This window comes from Passer domesticus, chromosome 1, assembly GCF_036417665.1.
Source record: "Passer domesticus isolate bPasDom1 chromosome 1, bPasDom1.hap1, whole genome shotgun sequence".
Taxonomy (NCBI): Eukaryota; Metazoa; Chordata; class Aves; order Passeriformes; family Passeridae; genus Passer; species Passer domesticus.
The window spans coordinates 155,529,454-155,548,983 of record NC_087474.1 but is presented as its reverse complement, the minus strand read 5'-3'; the positions used below and the strand labels follow the sequence as shown (position 1 = coordinate 155,548,983).

Below are 19,530 nucleotides of genomic sequence, written 5' to 3'. Positions count from 1 at the left end.
AGTTGGGCAAAAATATCTACACTCCATTTCCAGTTTTAATTGTGACTTCATGATGTTCATAAACATGGAATTGCGAGAGGCAAACTCTAGGTTACATCTAACAGATGTTGAGTTCATTTTTGCTGGGCCTTGTGGTTGCCATCCCCAGTGCTGCTCTAATTCATCAACTATAATTCTGGTGTAGTCCACATTACTGTCATGAATCTACATGCAATTGAAGAGTGAATGAAAGTTCAGGGTAGGTAGGATCTTTTCAGGGGACTTGCACTCCCTTTTCCCCTATGCTTTTAATACATTCTTGAAATGTCATTTTATTGTCCAGTCTTTTAATCTGAATGGAAAAAAATCCAAAAAAACCAAATCCAAAACGCAAACCAAAATGCTTAGTAAGATCCCTTCACTTCTTTGCTTGTATTGCCATTTACATGTAGACAAAATATACTAATTTCATTTTTGGACCAAAAATGAAGCACATCTTGAACTCATAGAAAGTATCATTGATCCATTCAAGTATTCAATAAAAAGGCACCTAAGCCATTTTTAAATATTGAAAAGAATCTGAAAGCTTTTGTAATGCTATCCAAAGAGGGATGAAACATCATATTTCATGTGATATTCCATATGAAAATTCACTATGCAAAAGAACAATAGACTAAACAATGCAAAGAAGAAAAAACCTTGAACATTTGAAGCCTTCAAATGTAATGAGAAAGTGGCAGCCAAAACCACCCCCTCCAACCTTTCACCTTCAGAAGTAAGGAAGGAAGGGAGCTGCAAAGGAAGAAGCAAGCTGCTTAAATCTAATTGCCTAAGATTTAATGACATTCAGTGTGATTTTTAAGAGTATGGAAATATAAATGTAATGTGGAAAGTTAGTTTTTTCACAAAAATTATTTACAAGAACAAAGTGAAAATAAAAGAATACGTGTTGTTAGATGGGCATGTAGAGATTAGTCTCTTAATTAAAAAAAATTTTAGTGTTTGAGTTCTTGATCTGCATGCAAGGTGGCAAACAACCTCCCATTGCCCCTGATTATTTCAAGAGCTGGCAGTGCCCTTCCAGACAGAACAAACAAGAAGTATAATTTGAGTATTTGATAACATTTATTTTTCCTCAGATCACTGAAAACCTCTGCTTTAATGCTTTCAGATAGATGGTTGATGTGTTGATAATAAATATTCCATGAAAATGGTTGTATTTCAGTATTGAAGTATAGGCTCTGTGAAAAGTTCAGTATATAAAAGATGGTTTATAGGAGTGTATCAAATATCAAAGTCTGTTTGTTCATTGCTCTGCATGTGACTGGATTATTGATGACTTTTGAAAGGAAACCCAAAGAACAGCTAATCAGATTTTTTTTTTCTCCTGTGTTACAGAGGAAAACTATTCCTCTAGCTTTCTCTGGGATTTCTGCTGAGACTGTTATCATTTTGCTCATGGCATGCCATCATATTCCCTGGAAGAAAAACTCTACTTTTGGTAGCAGAATTTGACTAATAATGGTTTGGGTAAAGCAATGCAAGGGTATGAAAATTCTACACAATCTGAGCCTTGAGGATTGAAGATAAGAACATCTATCAAACTGATCTTAGAAGCACCATTCATGATGCAGAAGCTGCTTAACATTTTAGTCACCTTTAAATCCGGGCTTTTACATATGATTTTCATGGTCTATGAAGCCAACAAAATAACAGCAAAACTTGACACACAAGCCCTAGATGTTGTTATTTTTTTCCTTCCATTTTATATATTTAGTAAATCATTTTATCCTTTGGTTTCTCAGAGCCCTTGTGTGGATATCTGTTTGAACTATAGGAGTAATGTAGGAGTGTTTCATACTGACTATGCTTTTCTTCTTCGTAAGTTCAAAAAAAACCACCAAAAAACCAGGATATGTAGTTAAATCTACTAAATAAGATAGTAAAAGAAAACTTGACAACTAAAAACACATTTCCTGAAGAACCAGAATTCTTTTCTACACAAGATATTATTTAGTTGCTAAGTCATTTGTTATTATGATAGTCTTTGTTTTAAAGGAAACACTTTGGGGCCATAAGATAAACTATGATTGCTAGTATTGCAATTGACATTTAGTGTCTTAAAAATCAGACTGAGGTAAATTAGAAGTTGAGAATGAAGTTTTAAGAACGATTTTTTGGTTTTAGAGTCATACTTTTAAAAACTACAATATATATACTTGCATATAAAGTTACATACTATATATTTAGAGTCCTCCGTTGGAGTAAAACATGCTTGAAATACTCTTTCATTTTGTGTGTTTGCTTTTGCAAACAGACTTTTGGATTTTTTTCTGACAATCTATTAGCCTACATTTTTGCTATTCAAAAATTTTGAATCCAATATAGACCCCAAAAGGGCTGTCATTTCAATGCTATTTTCAATTTGTTCATTGTGGTTATTTGCATTCCAATTCTTAAAAATCCTGTGAGATCTCAGTCCGAAGGTACGATTTTTTTCATTTTTCATAACACTTCTGGAATGCCTTTCTTTACAGCAGTGGATTGTGGAGGAAGATTGTTCTCATGATGGACTTTTTTCTAGTCTATAATCTTAGAGAAGATATTAGATCAGGTTCCTTGTTCTGATGATGTCACTTTGACCTCTACTGCATAGAGAAAATGTATAAAAACACAAAATTATTTTCATATTTCTTCAGGGGATTGGGATTTTGCAAGTAAATCAGGAATTGGCTATTTCCTTTCCAAATGCATTTGGCTCTAAATCTTCCTGTTGCATAAAGTATTGTTCTATAATCTGTGTTTTCTATGTTAAAATCATATCCACTACTTCTCTACCGTTGACTGAGTTCCCCTGGATATCCAGATAGACATAACGATGCCTAAAAGGCTTTGGAGAGTGCTTTAAGAAATAAAATCATGCAGTTCCTCAAAGTTCACAGAGGTAGACTGGCCAAGACAGGAATTAGATCCTCTCTCATGAGCAACATTTGAAAAGCTTAGCCAAGAGGGACAAGCTTCTTGTAATCTCCAGAAAAAAAAAATCTTCCTCTGCTTGCAGAAATTGCTCTTTTTTCTTTTTCCTTTTTTTTAAGATTTTTTTTTTCTTATGTTGGGTTTTTGTTTTTTGGGGTTTTTTTTGAGGCTTGAAAGAATTGCTTTTCCTCATCAGACTTACTTGGCATGCAAAATAATCCACCAGCTGCCTCATGTCTTCTCTGGGCACATATCAAAAACCAGTCTGGATGCCACCTGTTTGATTACTCATCTAGTGATGCCAATTCCTATTTTGCTTGAATGTGTCATGAATTAAATAAAAAGAAACACAATGTATTTTTTCTAAATAATAAAGTTGAAGAAGTGGTAGTTTGAGACAGCTGATCAGAGCTGAATATGCTGTCTCACCAGTTAAATAGCTATACTGAATTTGAAATGATGGGCAACATCAGCTAATAACTCCTGAACTTCTCAGAAATCAAGTACTATTTTGCATACTGAGTCCTTTTTTTCTTCAGTAGCAGAAATTTTCAACACAATATGAAAAATGCCTGTGCATGCATTTTTAAATTGCTATATATACTTCATTTTTATTCACATGCATTTATATATAATTGCAGATATCTTGTAAAAATTATAGTGTTTTTAAACAATATTTGTATACTGTTTTAACTGAATTACTTGCAGTTTTATCAAAAAACAAACAAAAAAATCAAGCAATCTAGAGAGAACCTGCCTACATTAAAGTAGATGATTAGAATAGGAAGGTCACTGTAACCCTCTCAACTGTAAGGGGACCTATATTCAATGATTCAGGTATAGATCCTTAGATTGCAGAAGTCTGATGATAGGAATATTAAGACTATTATTACTGGAACCAAAGGGTCCCAGGAAACTTGGAAATATTTAAGTAAGTAATCCTGAAAGCCCAGGAGCAGATTGGTCTTATTTACCGAAGAGGAGCTGGCAAGGAAGAATATTGGTCAGACTGAGCAGGTATCACTTACAGCAGGCTCAGGGAAAAAAAAAAATAGTATCACCCTTGGAAAAAGGAGCAGGAAACCAAGAAAGACTTTAAATAGATCATTGGGTTAAAAAGAAAGAAAATAAGAGGCAAAAGCAAATTTGGAACATAATCTGGATTCTTTTGTAATGAGGAGCACGAAACCCAGAAAGACTTTAAAGAGATCATTAGGTCCAAAAGAAAGAAAATAAGAGGCGAAAGCAAATTTGGAACATAATCTGGACTCTTTTGTAACGCGTATCTACAAAGACACTATTAAAAAGAGAAAAGAAAAAGAAAACCATCAACTATTATTGGATGAAGAAGAGATTAAACTCACTAATGATGAAGAACAGACTTAGGTCTTCAATGTCTTCTTGAGAGACACTCTTAACAAAGATAACTTCTAAAGCCCTGAAAAAGTTAACAAAGATAGGGAGGAACCTCGCGGCCCTGAAATCCAGCAGGAAACAATTAGCGACCTGCAGAGCCACAATGACCCTGACAAGTTACTGGGCTGGCTGGGCTTGAGCCAAGGGTGCTCACGAAGCAGGTGGAGGAGCTTCCTAGGCAGCTCTCTGAACTTTATTATCATTCCTGGCTGGTCAGGAAGGTCCCAGATGACTGCAGATGCCAATTTGACAGCCATGGCTAAGAAGGGCCACAGGGAGGATGCCGGGATCTGCAGGCCTGTCAGCCTGATCTCACAGCTCAGCAAGCTTCTGGAGGGGGACCACAAGGCCCAGAGAGGACAGCTGAGGGATCAGGCCCAACCAGCATGGGTTTAGGAAAGGCAGGTCCTGCCTGAGCAATATGATGTCCTTTAAGGTGTTTGTGACCCAGTTCAGGGCTGAGGGAAAAGCTGTGCATGGAGGTTCCCTGGAATTCAGCAAAAAATTAGAATCCATCTCCCACAGCACTGTCTCGGAAAAGCCGTCAGCCCAGGGCTTGGGCAGGGGCCCTCTTGGCTGGCTTAAGAACCATCAGGACGGCTGTGTCCAGAGCATGGCTGGGAACAGAGCTGCATCGAGTTTGAGTACTGTCACTAGCAGTGTCCCCTGGATGCAGTCCTGTCCAGCATCTGTCCTGCTGATGTGGACAAGGACATCAAAGGTATCTTCAGAAGTAAATTTGTACCAACATCAAGCTGGGTGGGAGTGTTGATGTGCTGAAGGCTAGGAAGGATCTGTGAGAGGATGTGGACAGACTAGATGGATGGCACAGTCTTGAGTTTCTAGAAGAGTGAGTCCTGCCCTTGTGCACCAATAACGCCCTGCAGCATCCCAGGCTGGGGACAGAGTGCTAGGAAACCTGCCCAGCAGGAAAGGCCCTAGGGTTGCCGGCCAACAGTGACCAAAAATGAGCCCAGGTCGGTAAGAAGGCTGGTGCCCTCCTGGCCTTCTGTGTCAGCAGTAGTGTGACCAGTACGACCAGGATGGTGATTGTCCCTCTGTGCTGGCCACTGAGGTGGCCACATATGCAGTGCTGTGTGCTGATATGTGCTCCTGTTTGTCACGGCGTGGGGACTATACTCCCTGAGCCCAGCGACGGCCACAACAGGAGCACGACAGATCCCACTGGCAGACCCCGCAGAAATTCCAGGCACCAGCTGAGGATTCAGCGCAGAGAAAAAAAAAGAGCAGCACAGATCCCAGAAAGAAACTGACAAAATTTTATCAAATGACACATTCCCCAAACCCAAACTCCCAGGACACTGAACCACAGCCAGGCACTAGCTTATAAATAGGGGTGGTCTTGGGGAGGATACAATTTTTAACCAATCGGAGAACTGGGGGTGGAACACAAGACGGGGAAATACAATCTGGAAACCAATGGAGAATCTTAAGGGAGGGGAAAGGCTTACGAAAACCAATGGGCTTTCAAAGGATACAAAACTGACAGGGAAGGTTCTGGAGGAAAGGTCAGGCTTGGGGAAGGATTAACATCTGAGGAGGGGAGGAACAGTGGGGATTTTTAGGAAAAAGGGTAGAGGCAGGAGGGCTTGACAACTTGGCAGGGAATGGCCAGGCAACAAACAGAAGAAGTGACAGTTAACTGAGCTAAATAACATGAGCGAGCGAGTCTAAATTTAGCAACATAACATACAAAAAGGGGAACCTGTGCCACTCCAAGAGCAGGAGAAAGAAAACACAGAGGGATTTCAAAACCACAAATTAAGCAGCAAAAAATGCCAATAAAATAAAATAAAAACAGACCACAACACCTGTTAAGATGCAATTAGGGAAAGACACCTCTGAGCCAACTAATTAAGGTGCCAATGAGACCATCTACCAAAGACAACAACAGGGATTTTATTCAACAATAAATGTGAAGCAGACAGATAGAAAGGAATAGAGAAAAGAAGAGGGAGAAGAAGAGAGGAGGGCATTGGGGTGACGTGCAGGAATGGAGTGGAAAAGTCAAGCAGAAGACAAGACACTACGCTTGGCTCCAGCAGCATCCTGTCAGTCCTTCGTCTCCCTATGCTTCTTCATGGCAAAGAGTCCTAGTGATTCATATGGAGGAGGAGGTGGAGGCGCTGGATTCTTCTGGGTTTCACCATTTTCTCTGGACCATGTTGTGGAGATCCAGAGAGGAACTTTCCTACGTGCCATATGGAAGGAGGATAGGCATGCCTTCATATGCCTGCAATGCTGAGGTCCAAGGAGCATTTCTCAGCTCCTAATGTGGCCTGGGTGCAGGGCAGAGATGCACCCTACACTGCAGCCCAGGCCTAAAGTGAGCACGGCAGCACTGCTATCCTTCCTCAGCCAGCTCTTCTTAACCAGGCTGCCTTGCAACTGAAATGGGCACACTTGGCTGGGGATGGCAGCAGCACCTACCTGTGGCAACTGGTGGCCTTGGGCACCATCCATCCATCTTTGCATGCATGCATCCATCAATATGTCCATCCATACACTCCGAGCCTCCCCTGTGCGCTTGCATCTGGGACCTGCGGCTGCCTCTGGGAGCTGAGTGGCCTGAGGGTGAGCAGCCATCTCTTGGGATGCACCTGGTGCTGGCAGCCGGGCTCAGTCCTCTGGCTGTCCCCTCAGGCAGCTGAAGGAGAAAAGGCGCCTCAGTGCCCGCCGGGCCGTCTTGATGATGGAGCGCCCTCGCCGTGGGGACAGGGGCTGCGGGACAAGGGTCATGTCAATGGGGGAGGAAGGAACACCGCATGCCAGGTGCTGGGCAGACACCAGGGAAGTCCTTGCAGGTGCCCCAGTCCCACAGGGCTTTTTCTGGGCATTGCTGGCCTGGGCATGGTCCGCATCCGTATATGCTTCATTGGCCTCCTTCAGGGGATCAGCAGGACAGATGTGAGGCAACATCTTTGCCTCTTCCCCTGGTGCCCTGAGGAGAGGCTCACTGTGGCCCTTATAACTGGGATCACTCTCCAGGGGAGAAGATGCTGGCTCTGCTTCTACGTCTTGCAGGGTGGGACACAATCCACACTCTGGCTCGCTGTCGTCCTCTCCTGCAGCATCTCTGTCAGGGAGCTCTTCATCCTCCCACTTTTCCAGTAATACATCGACCCGAGTGTCCCAGCATGGCATGTCCTTGTTGTTAAAGAGACACCACAGTTCTTCAAACAGGTCAGGAGGCACGAGCTGTGAGTAGGTTTCTGTCTTTCCTGCACAGTCTTCACTCAAGGTGCAATGGCTGTGTGAGGGGCCTTCTTGATCCAGTGAGGAGAGGATGTCTTCTTCCAACTGCTCCAGCTCCTCAGCCTTGATGTGCATAAAGGGCTTTGAAGCATCCTCAGTCTCTGTGCACAGCACCGTGCTATGGATCCTCTGCTCTGCCAGCCAGCGAGTTCCCATCTCCTCACAGGTGCCTCCAGACGAAGATGAAGTGGAGAAGCCTAGGACTTCCTCAGCCGCTGAGGTGGGGAAAAGCTCATTAGGCCCCTCGTCGCAGGGATTTCCGTCCATGGCACAAGCCACTGCCTCTGCCTTTTCCTCTTTCAATGGGGCAAGCGACATGCTCCGTGGGTTACTGTCCCCATCTCCTTTAGCCTCTGGGTCTGGGAGCACTCCTTCCTCCCACTTCTCCTCTGGTTCGTTTACAGAAGTGTCCCTGGGCCATGAGCTGTCAGAGGTAGAGCATGGCTCTGCAATCAGACCTGGAGACAGGAACTCAGAGAAATTTCCCGTTTTTCCTGTGGAGCCTGCAGTCACACTGGGAGTGCTGGGCAGCACCTGGGGCTCTGCATCGGCCTCTTGGAAGAGTCTTGAATGCTCCTTGGTGCAGGTGGACTTGATGAATGTATCGTCTTTCAGGCACAGAGCAAGGTCTCTAAACATGCCTCTGGATGTTTTGTCAGCGCGCACTTCCTTCACCTCAGTGAGATCCTCCGTCTCACTGTCCCCCCGGTGCTTCCAGGCAGGCTGGGTTCCTGTGCGGAGCTGCACACCACCCACACGTCGCAGGGGTGGCAGGCGATGGCCATGCCTTGCAACTGACCATTGCCAGGCTCTTTCATCTGTGCTGTCCAGGGAAGGTGTTTCCTGGGCCCTGTCAGCAGCCATACAGCCCCATAGAGATGGTGGCACAAGCTCGTGGTAACGGCTGGCAAAGAGACCCCTGGACTGTTCTCTGGGTCTCCTCCCAGAGGCTTCTGGGGCTGCTGGCAGAGGGGGCAGCTTGAGCCTTGCCGAGGCTGCTCTTGGCTTTTCAGGGCTGAGCTGCCACGGAGGTGTCACTTTCAATGGAGGGCCGTGGAGAGGCGGCAAGTCTGACACGGACAATCTTGGTGTCCTCTTGACTGTGCCGCTGAGGGGCACTGAGTGCCCTCCCTCCAGGCTGTCCTCCTGTGTTCCACATCCTGTGTGTCTCAATGAGGTGACCAGTCTGGGGACTGGTCTGTCCCCGTAGAGGGGCATGACAGTCACCCATATGACCTCCGCTGCTGTCTGCGGCGGCCTCTGGGGCACCTGTGGGAAGCAGAGGGAGGCGGGAGATGGAGGTGGCTCTGTGGGCACACTCTCCTCCCTCATGTTTTTGGGCCCAGCTCTGGCCCCAAGGGCAGGCGCTGACCACCGCAGCCAGGCCGAGCTGGGTTCCCAGCTGCGCTCACAGTCTCTGGGCATTCTTTCACCCAAGCTGTCCTAGCATCAACTCCTCTCCAGGGCAAAGCCTGGAGCCAGGCCTGGCTGGCGGTCTCTGCCCCCAGCTCTCCCCCAGGCCCCAATATAGCCTTTCCCTCCATTCCCATCCCTCACCTGTCGCCGCTTGGACTGCAGCGGCTGCCCCTCACGGGACTGGCTGTGGGCGTTCCCTTCCAGTTTCTTGGACATCTTGGCAGTGCTCTGATGCACACTGGCCAAGATCACCCGGGAGAGCTGCTTTCTCCTGAGGAGCTGCTGCCTCGTGAGAGAACTGCTGCTTCCTCAGAGAGCTGCTCTCCTGAGAGTGACAACACGAGGGGGTTTGGCCCTACAAGAGCCCTCCTGGTCAGGGCATGGCCCCTGTGTCACAATGGCCTCTGGGCATGAGGCAAGCACGGGTCACAAAGGCCTGTTTTAGGACTTTGCCCATGCCTGCATTCCCCTTCTCAGAGACAAGGAGGGCACTACTTCTCAGGAATATTTCTGGGATTCATATTCTCTGAACCTCAGAGAAAGAAAAAACAATTCTTAACTAATTTACTGCTCTTGTGTTGTTCACAAGTGGAATGCACTGTGCAAGATTGTTTATCTGAAGGGAATTGGTAATTGGATTTTGGTTGAGTATTTTGATTCATTGACCACTTGAATCCATGTGTGTGTGTCGGGACTATCGGCTGACAGGCACAAGATTCTGTTCTGTTGAGTGCAGTTGAGGGCACTTAAGAGCTTGATAGCTTCAGTTTAGATATCATTTAATATAGTGTAACATAGTATAGAATAATATAGTATAATAAAGTAATTAATTAGCCTTCTGATAATATGGAGTCCTCCTCATCATTCCTCCCTGCCACGGGGGTCACCTTGAATCCTATACCTGTTCCTCTCCCAATGGCCCTCATTTCTCCTTTGTCCCACTTTGTGTTCCTTCCCTAAACGTCCCCAAAGAAGCCCTGTGTCCTGCCAAACCTCCTTTCCTACCCAATCCACCCTGTGTTTCAAACTTTGGTCTCCACCTTATGCAGCAAGAGTATCAGGAAGGCAACAGTTCTGTTAGCATTTCATCTGGCCACTATTGTAAAGTATGATAAAAAGTGTTTGTTTAAAAAGATTAACAACAAAGGAATGCCAAGAAAAATCTCCGCTCTGTACTGGATGCGTGGGGGGATATGACCATGAAGGATGAGGAAAAGGCCGACCTACCGAATGCCTCCTTTGCCTCAACTTTCAACAGTCAGACTGGTTATACAGAGGACAAGCAGCCCCCTGAGCCAGCAGGCAGAGACAGGGAGCAAACTAGAGCCCCTGCAATCCAGCAGGAAACCATTAGTGACCTGCAGAGCCACTGAAACCGTGAGAAGATACGGGGCTGTCTGGGCCTTGTCCAAGGGTGCTCACGGAGCTGGAGGAGGACCTCACTAGGCCACTGTCTATCCTTTATTATCATTCCTGGCTAGTCAGGGAGTTCCCAGATGTCTGCAGGTGCCAATTTGACAGCCATGGCTAAGAAGGGCCACAGGGAGGATGCAGGGATCTGCAGGCCTGTCAGCCTGATCTCACAGCTCAGCAAGCTTCTGGAGCAGATCATCATGAGGGGGACCACAAGGTCCAGAGAGGACAGCTGAGGGATCAGGCCCAACCAGCATGGGTTAAAGAAAGGCAGGTCCTGCCTGAGCAATATAATGTCCTTTACGGTGTTTGTGACCCAGTTCAGGGCTGAGGGAAATGCTGTGCATGGAGGTTCCCTGGAACTGAGCAAAAACTTAGAATCCATCTCCCACAGCACATTATTGAAAAAGCCGTCAGCCCAGGGCTTGGGCAGGGGCCCTCTTGGCTGGCTTAAGAACCATCAGGACGGCTGTGTCCAGAGCATGGCTGGGAACGGAGCTGCATCGAATTTGAGTACTGTCACTAGCACGGCCCCCTGGATGCAGTCCTGTCCAGCATTTTTCCTGCTGATGTGGACAAGGACATCAAAGGTATCTTCAGAAATATATTTGTTCCAACATCAAGCTGGGTGGGAGTGTTGATGTGCTGAAGGGTAGGAAGGCTCTGTGAGGGGATGCAGACAGACTGGATGGATGGCACAGTGCTGAGTTTCTAGAAGAGTGAGTCCTGCCCTCGTGCACCAATAAGGCCCTGCAGTGACCCAGGCTGGGGACAGAGTGGCAGAAAAGGCCCTAGGGTTGCTGGCCAACAGCGACCAAAAATGAGCCCAGGTCGGTAAGAAGGCTGGTACCCTCCTGCCTTCTGTGTCAGCAATAGTGTGACCAGCAGGACCAGGGCGGTGATTGTCCCTCTGTGCTGGCCACTGAGGGGGCCACACCTCATGTGCTGTGTGCAGCTGTGTGCCCCTCTTAAGATGCAATTAGGGAAAGACACCTCTGAGCCAATTAATTGAGGTGCCAATGAGACCATCTACCAAAGACAACAACATGGATTTTATTTGGCAATAAACAGCAGACAGAGAGAAAGGAATAGAGAAAATGAGAGTGAGAAGATGAGGGGAGGGCATTGGGGTGAAGTGCAGGAATGGAGTGGAGAAATCAAGCAGAAGACAGACACCACGCTTGGCTCCAGCAGCATCCTGTCAGTCCTTCATCACCCTGCACTTATTCTCTTCAGGCTCTTCGCTCTTCATTTCAGGCAAAGAGTGCTAGAGGTCGTTGAAGACGAGGAGGTTGTCTCCCCAGATTCTTCTGGGTTTCGCCCGTTTCTCTGGTCCATGTTGTGGAGAGTCAGAGAGGACTTTTCCTACGTGCCATACGGAAGGAGGATGGGCATGCCTTCCTTTGCCAGCAATGCTGAGGTCCAAAGAGACTTTCTCAGCTCCTAATGTGGCCTGGGTGCAGGGCAGAGATGCACCCTACACTGCAGCCCAGGCCTAAAGTGAGCACGGCAGCACTGCTATCCTTCCTCAGCTCGGTCTCCTCAACCGGGCTGCCTTGCAATTGTCGTGGGCACACTTGGCGGGGGCTGGCAGCAGCACCTACCTGTGGCAACTGGTGGCCTTGGGCACCATCCATCCATCTTTGCATGCATCCATCCATCAATATGTCCATCCATGCACTCCGAGCCTCCACTGTGCGCTTGCATCTGGGACCTGCGGCTGCCTCTGGGAGCTGAGTGGCCTGAGGGTGAGCGGCCATCTCTTGGGATGCACCTGGTGCCGGCAGCCGGGCTCACTCCTCTGACTGTCCCCTCAGGCAGCTGAAGGAGAAAAGGCGCCTCAGTGCCCGCCGGGCTGTCTTGATGATGGAGCGCCCTCGCCGTGGGGACAGGGGCTGCGGGACAAGGGTCATGTCAATGGGGGAGGAAGGAACACCGCATGCCAGGTGCTGGGCAGACACCAGGGAAGTCCCTGCAGGTGCCCCAGTCCCACAGGGCTTTTCCTGGGCATTGCTGGCCTGGGCATGGTCCGCATCCGTATTTGCTTCATTGGCCTCCTCCAGGGGATTGGCAGGCCAAACGTGAGCTGACATCTTAGCCTCTTCCCCTGGTGCCCTGAGGAGAGGCTCACTGTGGCCCTTATAACTGGGATCACTCTCCAGGGGAGAAGATGCTGGCTCTGCTTCTACGTCTTGCAGGGCGGGACACAATCCACACTCTGGCTCGCTGTCGTCCTCTCCTGCAGCATCTCTGTCAGGGAGCTCTTCATCCTCCCACTTTTCCAGTAATACATCGACCCGAGTGTCCCAGCATGGCATGTCCTTGTTGTTAAAGAGACACCACAGTTCTTCAAACAGGTCAGGAGGCACGAGCTGTGAGTAGGTCTCCGTCTTTCCTGCACAGTCTTTACTCAGGCTGCAATGGCTGTGTGAGGGGCTTTCTTGATCCAACGAAGAGAGGATGTCTTCTTCCAACTGCTCCAGCTCCTCAGCCTTGATGTGCAGAAGGGGCTTCGAAGCATCCTCAGTCTCTGTGCACAGCAGTGTGCTGTGGGTCCTTTGCTCTGCTGGCCAGCGAGTTCCCATCTCCTCACAGGTGCCTCCAGATGAAGAAGAAGCGGAGAAGCCTAGGACTTCCTCAGCCTCTGAGGTGGGGAAAAGCTCATTAGGCCCCTCATCGCAGGGATTTCCGTCCATGGCACAAGCCACTGCCTCTGCCTTTTCCTCTTTCAATGGGACAAGCGACACGCTTCGTGGGTCGCTGACCCCATCTGCTGTAGCCTCTGGATCAGGGAGCACTTCTTCCTCCCACTTCTCCTCTGGCTCCTTTACAGAAGTGTCCCTGGGCCATGAGCTGTCAGAGGTAGAGCATGGCTCTGCAATCAGGCCTGGAGAGAGGTGCTCAGAGAAGTTTCCCTTTTCTCCTGTGGAGCCTGCAGTCACACTGGGAGTGCTGGGCAGCACCTGGGGCTCTGCATCGGCCTCTTGGAAGAGTCTTGAATGCTCCTTGGTGCAGGTGGACTTGATGAATGTGTCGTCTTTCAGGCACAGAGCAAGGTCTCTAAACATGCCTCTGGATGTTTTGTCAGCGCGCACTTCCTTCACCTCAGTGAGATCCTCCGTCTCACTGTCCCCCCGGTGCTTCCAGGCAGGCTGGGTTCCTGTGCGGAGCTGCACACCACCCACACGTCGCAGGGGTGGCAGGCGATGGCCATGCCTTGCAGCTGACCATTGCCAGGCTCTTTCATCTGTGCTGTCCAGGGAAGGTGTTTCCTGGGCCCTGTCAGCAGCCATAGAGCCCCATAGAGATGGTGGCACAAGCTCGTGGTAACGGCTGGCAAAGAGACCCCTGGACTGTTCTCTGGGTCTCCTCCCAGAGGCTTCTGGGGCTGCTGGCAGAGGGGGCAGCTTGAGCCTTGCCGAGGCTGCTCTTGGCTTTTCAGGGCTGAGCTGCCACGGAGGTGTCACTTTCAATGGAGGGCCGTGGAGGGGCGGCAAGTCTGACACGGACAATCTTGGTGTCCGCTTGACTGTGCCGCTGAGGGGCACTGAGTGCCCTCCCTCCAGGCTGTCCTCCTGTGTTCCACATCCTGTGTGTCTCAATGAGGTGACCAGTCTGGGGACTGGTCTGTCCCCGTAGAGGGGCGTGACAGTCACCCATGTGACCTCCGCTGCTGTCTGCGGCGGCCTCTGGGGCACCTGTGGGAAGCAGAGGGAGGGAGAGAGTATGGAGGTGGCTCTGTGGGCACACTCTCCTCCCTCATGTTTTTGGGCCCAGCTCTGGCCCCAAGGGCAGGCGCTGACCACTGCAGCCAGGCTGAGCTGGGTTCCCAGCTGCGCTCACAGTCTCTGGGCATTCCTTCACCCAGGCTGTCCTAGCACCAACTCCTCTCCAGGGCAAGGCCTGGAGCCAGGCCTGGCTGGCGGTCTCTGCCCCCAGCTCTCCCCCAGGCCCCAATATAGCCTTTCCCTCCATTCCCATCCCTCACCTGTCGCCGCTTGGAGTGCAGCGGCTGCCCCTCACGGGACTGGCTGTGGGCGTTCCCTTCCAGTTTCTTGGACATCTTGGCAGTGCTCTGATGCACACTGGCCAAGATCACCCAGGAGAGCTGCTTTCTCCTGAGGAGCTGCTGCCTCGTGAGAGAACTGCTGCTTCCTCAGAGAGCTGATCTCCTGAGAGTGACAACACGAGGGGGTTTGGCCCTACAAGAGCCCTCCTGGTCAGGGCACGGCCCCTGTGTCACAATGGCCTCTGGGCATGAGGCAAGCACGGGTCACAAAGGCCTGTTTTAGGACTTTGCCCATGCCTGCATTCCCCTTCACAGAGACAAGGAGGGCACTACTTCTCAGGAATATTTCTGGGATTCATATTCTCTGAACCTCAGAGAAAGATAATACAATTCTTAACTAATTTACTGCTCTTGTGTTGTTCACAAGTGGAATGCACTGTGCAAGATTGTTTATCTGAAGGGAATTGGTAATTGGATTTTGGTTGAGTATTTTGATTCATTGACCTCTTGAATCCATGTGTGTGTGTCGGGACTATCGGCTGACAGGCACAAGATTTTGTTCCGTTGAGTGCAGTTGAGGGCACTTAAGAGCTTGATAGCTTCAGTTTAGATATCATTTAATATAGTGTAACATAGTATAGAATAATATAGTATAATAAAGTAATTAATTAGCCTTCTGATAATATGGAGTCCTCCTCATCATTCCTCCCTGCCACGGGGGTCACCTTGAATCCTATACCTGTTCCTCTCCCAATGGCCCTCATTTCTCCTTTGTCCCACTTTGTGTTCCTTCCCTAAACGTCCCCAAAGAAGCCCTGTGTCCTGCCAAACCTCCTTTCCTACCCAATCCACCCTGTGTTTCAAACTTTGGTCTCCACCTTATGCAGCAAGAGTATCAGGAAGGCAACAGTTCTGTTAGCATTTCATCTGGCCACTATTGTAAAGTATGATAAAAAGTGTTTGTTTAAAAAGATTAACAACAAAGGAATGCCAAGAAAAATCTCCGCTCTGTACTGGATGCGTGGGGGGATATGACCATGAAGGATGAGGAAAAGGCCGACCTACCGAATGCCTCCTTTGCCTCAACTTTCAACAGTCAGACTGGTTATACAGAGGACAAGCAGCCCCCTGAGCCAGCAGGCAGAGACAGGGAGCAAACTAGAGCCCCTGCAATCCAGCAGGAAACCATTAGTGACCTGCAGAGCCACTGAAACCGTGAGAAGATACGGGGCTGTCTGGGCCTTGTCCAAGGGTGCTCACGGAGCTGGAGGAGGACCTCACTAGGCCACTGTCTATCCTTTATTATCATTCCTGGCTAGTCAGGGAGTTCCCAGATGTCTGCAGGTGCCAATTTGACAGCCATGGCTAAGAAGGGCCACAGGGAGGATGCAGGGATCTGCAGGCCTGTCAGCCTGATCTCACAGCTCAGCAAGCTTCTGGAGCAGATCATCATGAGGGGGACCACAAGGTCCAGAGAGGACAGCTGAGGGATCAGGCCCAACCAGCATGGGTTAAAGAAAGGCAGGTCCTGCCTGAGCAATATAATGTCCTTTACGGTGTTTGTGACCCAGTTCAGGGCTGAGGGAAAAGCTGTGCATGGAGGCTCCCTGGAATTGAGCAAAACCTTAAGACTCCATCTCCCACAGCACTGTCTCAGAAAAGCCGTCAGCCCAGGGCTTGGGCAAGGGCCCTCTTGGCTGGCTTAAGAACCATCAGGACGGCTGTGTCCAGAGCATGGCTGGGAACAGGGCTGCATCGAATTTGAGTACTGTCACTAGCACGGCCACCTGGATGCAGTCCTGTCCAGCATTTTTCCTGCTGATGTGGACAAGGACATCAAAGGTATCTTCAGAAATATATTTGTACCAACATCAACCTGGGTGGGAGTGTTGATGTGCTGGTGGGTAGGAAGGCTCTGTGAGGGGATGCAGACAGACTGGATGGATGGCACAGTCCTGGGTTTCTAGAAGAGTGAGTCCTGCCCTCGTGCACCAATAACGCACTGCAGTGACCCAGGCTGGGGACAGAGTGGCAGAAAAGGCCCTGGGGTTGCTGGCCAACAGCGACCAAAAATGAGCCCAGGTCGGTAAGAAGGCTGGTACCCTCCTGGCCTTCTGTGTCAGCAATAGTGTGACCAGCAGGACCAGGGCGGTGATTGTCCCTCTGGCCACTGAGGGGGCCACACCTCATGTGCTGTGTGCAGCTGTGTGCCCCTCTTAAGATGCAATTAGGGAAAGACACCTCTGAGCCAACTAATTAAGGTGCCAATGAGACCATCTACCAAAGACAACAACATGGATTTTATTTAGCAATAAACAGCAGACAGAGAGAAAGGAATAGAGAAAATGAGAGTGAGAAGATGAGGGGAGGGCATTGGGGTGAAGTGCAGGAATGGAGTGGAGAAATCAAGCAGAAGACAGACACCACGCTTGGCTCCAGCAGCATCCTGTCAGTCCTCCATCACCCTGCACTTATTCTCTTCAGGCTCTTCGCTCTTCATTTCAGGCAAAGAGTGCTAGAGGTCGTTGAAGACGAGGAGGTCGTCTCCCCAGATTCTTCTGGGTTTCGCCCGTTTCTCTGGTCCATGTTGTGGAGAGTCAGAGAGGACTTTTCCTACGTGCCATATGGAAGGAGGATGGGCATGCCTTCCTTTGCCAGCAATGCTGAGGTCCAAAGAGACTTTCTCAGCTCCTAATGTGGCCTGGGTGCAGGGCAGAGATGCACCCTACACTGCAGCCCAGGCCTAAAGTGAGCACGGCAGCACTGCTATCCTTCTTCAGCTCGGTCTCCTCAACCGGGCTGCCTTGCAATTGTCGTGGGCACACTTGGTGGGGGCTGGCAGCAACACCTACCTGTGGCAACTGGTGGCCTTGGGCACCATCCATCCATCTTTGCATGCATGCATCCATCAATATGTCCATCCATGCACTCCGAGCCTCCCCTGTGCGCGTGCATCTGGGACCTGCGGCTGCCTCTGGGAGCTGAGTGGCCTGAGGGTGAGCGGCCATCTCTTGGGATGCACCTGGTGCCGGCAGCCGGGCTCACTCCTCTGACTGTCCCCTCAGGCAGCTGAAGGAGAAAAGGCGCCTCAGTGCCCACCGGGCTGTCTTGATGATGGAGCGCCCTCGCCGTGGGGACAGGGGCTGCGGGACAAGGGTCATGTCAATGGGGGAGGAAGGAACACCGCATGCCAGGTGCTGGGCAGACACCAGGGAAGTCCCTGCAGGTGCCCCAGTCCCACAGGGCTTTTCCTGGGCATTGCTGGCCTGGGCATGGTCCGCATCCGTATTTGCTTCATTGGCCTCCTCCAGGGGATTGGCAGGCCAAACGTGAGCTGACATCTTAGCCTCTTCCCCTGGTGCCCTGAGGAGAGGCTCACTGTGGCCCTTATAACTGGGATCACTCTCCAGGGGAGAAGATGCTGGCTCTGCTTCTACGTCTTGCAGGGCGGGACACAATCCACACTCTGGCTCGCTGTCGTCCTCTCCTGCAGCATCTCTGTCAGGGAGCTCTTCATCCTCCCACTTTTCCAGTAACTCATCGACCCGAGTGTCCCAGCATGGCATGTCCTTGTTGTTAAAGAGACACCACAGTTCTTCAAACAGGGCAGGAGGCACGAGCTGTGAGTAGGTCTCCGTCTTTCCTGCACAGTCTTTACTCAGGCTGCAATGGCTGTGTGAGGGGCTTTCTTGATCCAACGAAGAGAGGATGTCTTCTTCCAACTGCTCCAGCTCCTCAGCCTTGATGTGCAGAAGGGGCTTCGAAGCATCCTCAGTCTCTGTGCACAGCAGTGTGCTGTGGGTCCTTTGCTCTGCTGGCCAGCGAGTTCCCATCTCTTCACAGGTGCCTCCAGATGAAGAAGAAGTGGAGAAGCCTAGGACTTCCTCAGCCTCTGAGGTGGGGAAAAGCTCATTAGGCCCCTCGTCGCAGGGATTTCCGTCCATGGCACAAGCCACTGCCTCTGCCTTTTCCTCTTTCAATGGGACAAGTGACACGCTTCGTGGGTCGCTGACCCCATCTGCTGTAGCCTCTGGGTCAGGGAGCACTTCTTCCTCCCACTTCTCCTCTGGTTCGTTTACAGAAGTGTCCCTGGGCCATGAGCTGTCAGAGGTAGAGCATGGCTCTGCAATCAGGCCTGGAGAGAGGTGCTCAGAGAAATTTCCCTTTTCTCTTGTGGAGCCTGCAGTCACACTGGGAGTGCTGGGCAGCACCTGGGGCTCTGCATCGGCCTCTTGGAAGAGTCTTGAATGCTCCTTGGTGCAGGTGGACTTGATGAATGTGTCGTCTTTCAGGCACAGAGCAAGGTGTCTAAACATGCCTCTGGATGTTTTGTCAGCGCGCACTTCCTTCACCTCAGTGAGATCCTCCGTCTCACTGTCCCCCCGGTGCTTCCAGGCAGGCTGGGTTCCTGTGCGGAGCTGCACACCACCCACACGTCGCAGGGGTGGCAGGCGATGGCCATGCCTTGCAACTGACCATTGCCAGGCTCTTTCATCTGTGCTGTCCAGGGAAGGTGTTTCCTGGGCCCTGTCAGCAGCCATAGAGCCCCATAGAGATGGTGGCACAAGCTCGTGGTAACGGCTGGCAAAGAGACCCCTGGACTGTTCTCTGGGTCTCCTCCCAGAGGCTTCTGGGGCTGCTGGCAGAGGGGGCAGCTTGAGCCTTGCCGAGGCTGCTCTTGGCTTTTCAGGGCTGAGCTGCCACGGAGGTGTCACTTTCAATGGAGGGCCGTGGAGGGGCGGCAAGTCTGACACGGACAATCTTGGTGTCCGCTTGACTGTGCCGCTGAGGGGCACTGAGTGCCCTCCCTCCAGGCTGTCCTCCTGTGTTCCACATCCTGTGTGTCTCAATGAGGTGACCAGTCTGGGGACTGGTCTGTCCCCGTAGAGGGGCGTGACAGTCACCCATGTGACCTCCGCTGCTGTCTGCGGCGGCCTCTGGGGCACCTGTGGGAAGCAGAGGGAGGGAGAGAGTATGGAGGTGGCTCTGTGGGCACACTCTCCTCCCTCATGTTTTTGGGCCCAGCTCTGGCCCCAAGGGCAGGC

General features: G+C 50.1%; 1 long non-coding RNA gene across 1 annotated transcript; it reads right to left on the bottom strand.

Annotated features, from left to right (window-relative positions):
- Positions 1-6,268: 6,268 nt before the first annotated feature.
- On the bottom strand, positions 6,269-6,950 carry LOC135285628 (uncharacterized). The gene is made up of 2 exons (XR_010350420.1): positions 6,823-6,950; positions 6,269-6,583 (listed from the first exon to the last, which is right to left on the bottom strand). It is a non-coding gene; the product is annotated as an uncharacterized LOC135285628 (long non-coding RNA).
- Between the last annotated feature and the right edge of the window lie 12,580 nt (positions 6,951-19,530).